General features: G+C 41.8%; 2 non-coding genes across 2 annotated transcripts; both read right to left on the bottom strand.

Annotated features, from left to right (window-relative positions):
• Positions 1–3,656: 3,656 nt before the first annotated feature.
• TRNAS-UGA (transfer RNA serine (anticodon UGA)) lies at positions 3,657–3,738 on the bottom strand. Its single transcript has one exon. It is a non-coding gene; the product is annotated as a tRNA-Ser (tRNA).
• A 233-nt stretch (positions 3,739–3,971) lies between these two features.
• On the bottom strand, positions 3,972–4,053 carry TRNAS-AGA (transfer RNA serine (anticodon AGA)). Its single transcript has one exon. It is a non-coding gene; the product is annotated as a tRNA-Ser (tRNA).
• Between the last annotated feature and the right edge of the window lie 947 nt (positions 4,054–5,000).

Here is a 5,000-nt window from a genome sequence, read left to right as displayed (position 1 = left end):
TATCTCATGGGCCTTCTTTTGGAAGACTCTCTACAGCCTACTCAGAATGTTGACCAGCTTCCTCCTTTTTACTCACACCTCACTATGTATTCTTGGACATTGGCTGACTACTGCCAGATCTCATCTATTAATCAGCTTATACAGACACTGCAGCAAATTCATATGCTACCAGCACAATCCAGACCAGATACAAATAATCCCTGCATTCACTCAAAGGTAACTTATTCATACTAAATCCTGTGCATGCTGCCAGATGGATTTACTACAGAAGTGTAGCAGAGACGATTCCTGGAAGAGGAAAGAAAGCAAAGGCTGGGCGAAGCCTTCTAGAGTAGAGTCCAGAAGAGAAAAAAAAAGTGCATTACTTTGAAAACTTGTTTTCTGGCCTATTTGAAATCAATAACGTGTCAATGTTTAGGAAAAAATAGATAACTAAAGACAGAAGGAATCCAACTATTAAACTGAGTCGAGATAGAAATATAGCCAAAAGGCAGCTTCCGTTCTTTCTCAAAATCTCTCTAGGCGCTGTTTTTTTAAATGTGCATCGTTTCAAAGTTACCGCTAAGGGAGAGTTGGAACCTCTTTCTTTTTTTGCATGGCTCTTCTTTCTATCTACAGGCTCACTAAGGCAAATTCAAAATGTTAAATAGCTTTCTGTGGTTAAGCCCTGGTCACACAACTCACTTTGTGTGACTTTACTCTTGGCTGGCTCAGGGCAGACCTCTATTATCAAACAACTTACACAGCATGGGCAACCGGTTAGCATTCTGACAGACAAACTTAATGTAGAGCCTTCATTCCCCACAGGAATGCCATCGAAACCAGACACATTGTGACCGAAAGCAAACCAAGCATATAGTCAGTTTTTTCATGAAGGTTTTTCTTGTGCTTAAACCATGACCCTAGCCACTTTCCTGAAATGATAAAAAAGTTATGTGTACTTTGTTTTCTTTTTCTTTTTCCCATCAGGCTTTCTGCTCCAAAGGTCTGCTCCGTCGATCCAACTGAGATTTCTGATCTTTCGTATCGAGAAGGTTGCACTATGCCTTGTTACCTTTTTTATGTTGCTAGGAAATTCCTAAATAGCTTTACATGGCTGAGCAGCCCCTTGAGTGCTGCAGTTAAGTCTTGATAGTTCCTGATAGTCGTGTGGTTTTTAAATCTATTTGATCACATCATGCTAAAAGTGCTTAGACGGTTGGAAGAAGTCCAATGGCAAACAAGTGATCATCGTGCTTTTCCAACTCTTTGGAGTCCTCCAAGTTGCTAATGGCATTAGGAAATCTCTCTGGAGGCAGACAAAGGGAAAGCTGGCGCCAGGAGAGACAAGTAGGTTTTAGCATTGTAAATGCTGCTTGGGCTCTCTTTTCTATTGGTGAAAATAAAAGTTGCGTCAAACAGTCATTTAAGCCTCAGAATAAAGTAATTGCTGTGAACAAACATGGAGCGCGACTGAGACATAGCAAGCATATCGATCGCTTTTCATCATGTTAAAACAGTTTTGACAGTGGGGTGTGGAAAAGCAAACTGATCAACAGACTAGCACCCACGTGAACAAGCCAAAAGTAGTTGGCAGGATTCAAACCTGTGCGGGGAAACCCCAATGGATTTCAAGTCCATCGCCTTAACCACTCGGCCACAACTACACAGGAATGTTTTGAGGGAAACCATTCGAAGAACTGTAGGGTTTGAGGCCCTTCTGATTCCATCTCTTTAGTTTGCGTTAGTGCTTAGGACGGCACGAAACATTCTTCAGCGAGAGAAAAAGAATGGCTGGCAATACAGCGAGGGATAAGTACTCAAACGCACTTTAATACATGCAGACTTTGCATTTCATTGGGTTTTAAAGAATATTCAAGGATGACGGAAATCAAACCTCCGTAGTCGGCAAGATTCGAACCTGCGCGGGGAGACCCCAATGGATTTCTAGTCCATCGCCTTAACCACTCGGCCACGACTACACGGCGTTTGTCCCCCTCTTTTTCTGTGCTCGCAGATCTTCTCATCCTGTTTGTATATTTTGAAGTTTCTTTTCTTCTTCTCCAATGTGCCTACGTTTGCCTACTTTTGCTAACTAAAATAAACAGCACTTTATCTCATGGGCCTTCTTTTGGAAGACTCTCTACAGCCTACTCAGAATGTTGACCAGCTTCCTCCTTTTTACTCACACCTCACTATGTATTCTTGGACATTGGCTGACTACTGCCAGATCTCATCTATTAATCAGCTTATACAGACACTGCAGCAAATTCATATGCTACCAGCACAATCCAGACCAGATACAAATAATCCCTGCATTCACTCAAAGGTAACTTATTCATACTAAATCCTGTGCATGCTGCCAGATGGATTTACTACAGAAGTGTAGCAGAGACGATTCCTGGAAGAGGAAAGAAAGTAAAGGCTGGGTGAAGCCTTCTAGAGTAGAGTCCAGAAGAGAAAAAAAAAGTGCATTACTTTGAAAACTTGTTTTCTGGCCTATTTGAAATCAATAACGTGCCAATGTTTAGGAAAAAATAGATAACTAAAGACAGAAGGAATCCAACTATTAAACTGAGTCGAGATAGAAATATAGCCAAAAGGCAGCTTCCGTTCTTTCTCAAAATCTCTCTAGGCGCTGTTTTTTTAAATGTGCATCGTTTCAAAGTTACCGCTAAGGGAGAGTTGGAACCTATTTCTTTTTTTGCATGGCTCTTCTTTCTATCTACAGGCTCACTAAGGCAAATTCAAAATGTTAAATAGCTTTCTGTGGTTAAGCCCTGGTCACACAACTCACTGTGTGTGACTTTACTCTTGGCTAGCTCAGGGCAGACCTCTATTGTCAAACAACTTACACAGCATGGGCAACCGGTTAGCATTCTGACAGACAAACTTAATGTAGAGCCTTCATTCCCCACAGGAATGCCATCGAAACCAGACACATTGTGACCGAAAGCAAACCAAGCATATAGTCAGTTTTTTCATGAAGGTTTTTCTTGTGCTTAAACCATGACCCTAGCCACTTTCCTGAAATGATAAAAAAGTTATGTGTACTTTGTTTTCTTTTTCTTTTTCCCATCAGGCTTTCTGCTCCAAAGGTCTGCTCCGTCGATCCAACTGAGATTTCTGATCTTTCGTATCGAGAAGGTTGCACTATGCCTTGTTACCTTTTTTATGTTGCTAGGAAATTCCTAAATAGCTTTACATGGCTGAGCAGCCCCTTGAGTGCTGCAGTTAAGTCTTGATAGTTCCTGATAGTTGTGTGGTTTTTAAATCTATTTGATCACATCATGCTAAAAGTGCTTAGACGGTTGGAAGAAGTCCAATGGCAAACAAGTGATCGTCGTGCTTTTCCAACTCTTTGGAGTCCTCCAAGTTGCTAATGGCATTAGGAAATCTCTCTGGAGGCAGACAAAGGGAAAGCTGGCGCCAGGAGAGACAAGTAGGTTTTAGCATTGTAAATGCTGCTTGGGCTCTCTTTTCTATTGGTGAAAATAAAAGTTGCGTCAAACAGTCATTTAAGCCTCAGAATAAAGTAATTGCTGTGAACAAACATGGAGCGCGACTGAGACATAGCAAGCATATCGATCGCTTTTCATCATGTTAAAACAGTTTTGACAGTGGGGTGTGGAAAAACAAACTGATCAACAGACTAGCACCCACGTGAACAAGCCAAACGTAGTTGGCAGGATTCGAACCTGCGCGGGGAAACCCCAATGGATTTCAAGTCCATCGCCTTAACCACTCGGCCACAACTACACAGGAATGCTTTGAGGGAAACCATTCGAAGAACGGTAGGGTTTGAGGCCCTTCTGATTCCATCTCTTTAGTTTGCGTTAGTGCTTAGGACGGCACGAAACATTCTTCAGCGAGAGAAAAAGAATGGCTGGCAATACAGCGAGGGATAAGTACTCAAACGCACTTTAATACATGCAGACTTTGCATTTCATTGGGTTTTAAAGAATATTCAAGGATGACGGAAAACAAACCTCCGTAGTCGGCAGGATTCGAACCTGCGCAGGGAGACCCCAATGGATTTCTAGTCCATCGCCTTAACCACTCGGCCACGACTACACGGCGTTTGTGCCCCTCTTTTTCTGTGCTCGCAGATCTTCTCATCCTGTTTGTATATTTTGAAGTTTCTTTTCTTCCTCTCCAATGTGCCTACGTTTGCCTACTATTGCTAACTAAAATAAACAGCACTTTATCTCATGGGCCTTCTTTTGGAAGACTCTCTACAGCCTACTCAGAATGTTGACCAGCTTCCTCCTTTTTACTCACACCTCACTATGTATTCTTGGACATTGGCTGACTACTGCCAGATCTCATCTATTAATCAGCTTATACAGACACTGCAGCAAATTCATATGCTACCAGCACAATCCAGACCAGATACAAATAATCCCTGCATTCACTCAAAGGTAACTTATTCATACTAAATCCTGTGCATGCTGCCAGATGGATTTACTACAGAAGTGTAGCAGAGACGATTCCTGGAAGAGGAAAGAAAGTAAAGGCTGGGCGAAGCCTTCTAGAGTAGAGTCCAGAAGAGAAAAAAAAAGTGCATTACTTTGAAAACTTGTTTTCTGGCCTATTTGAAATCAATAACGTGTCAATGTTTAGGAAAAAATAGATAACTAAAGACAGAAGGAATCCAACTATTAAACTGAGTCGAGATAGAAATATAGCCAAAAGGCAGCTTCCGTTCTTTCTCAAAATCTCTCTAGGCGCTGTTTTTTTAAATGTGCATCGTTTCAAAGTTACCGCTAAGGGAGAGTTGGAACCTATTTCTTTTTTTGCATGGCTCTTCTTTCTATCTACAGGCTCACTAAGGCAAATTCAAAATGTTAAATAGCTTTCTGTGGTTAAGCCCTGGTCACACAACTCACTGTGTGTGACTTTACTCTTGGCTAGCTCAGGGCAGACCTCTATTGTCAAACAACTTACACAGCATGGGCAACCGGTTAGCATTCTGACAGACAAACTTAATGTAGAGCCTTCATTCCCCACAGGAATGCCAT

This window comes from Pelobates fuscus, chromosome 12, assembly GCF_036172605.1.
Source record: "Pelobates fuscus isolate aPelFus1 chromosome 12, aPelFus1.pri, whole genome shotgun sequence".
In the NCBI taxonomy this organism is placed as follows: Eukaryota; Metazoa; Chordata; class Amphibia; order Anura; family Pelobatidae; genus Pelobates; species Pelobates fuscus.
Note: the sequence above shows the minus strand (reverse complement) of the source record. Positions and strands in the feature narration are given on the sequence as shown.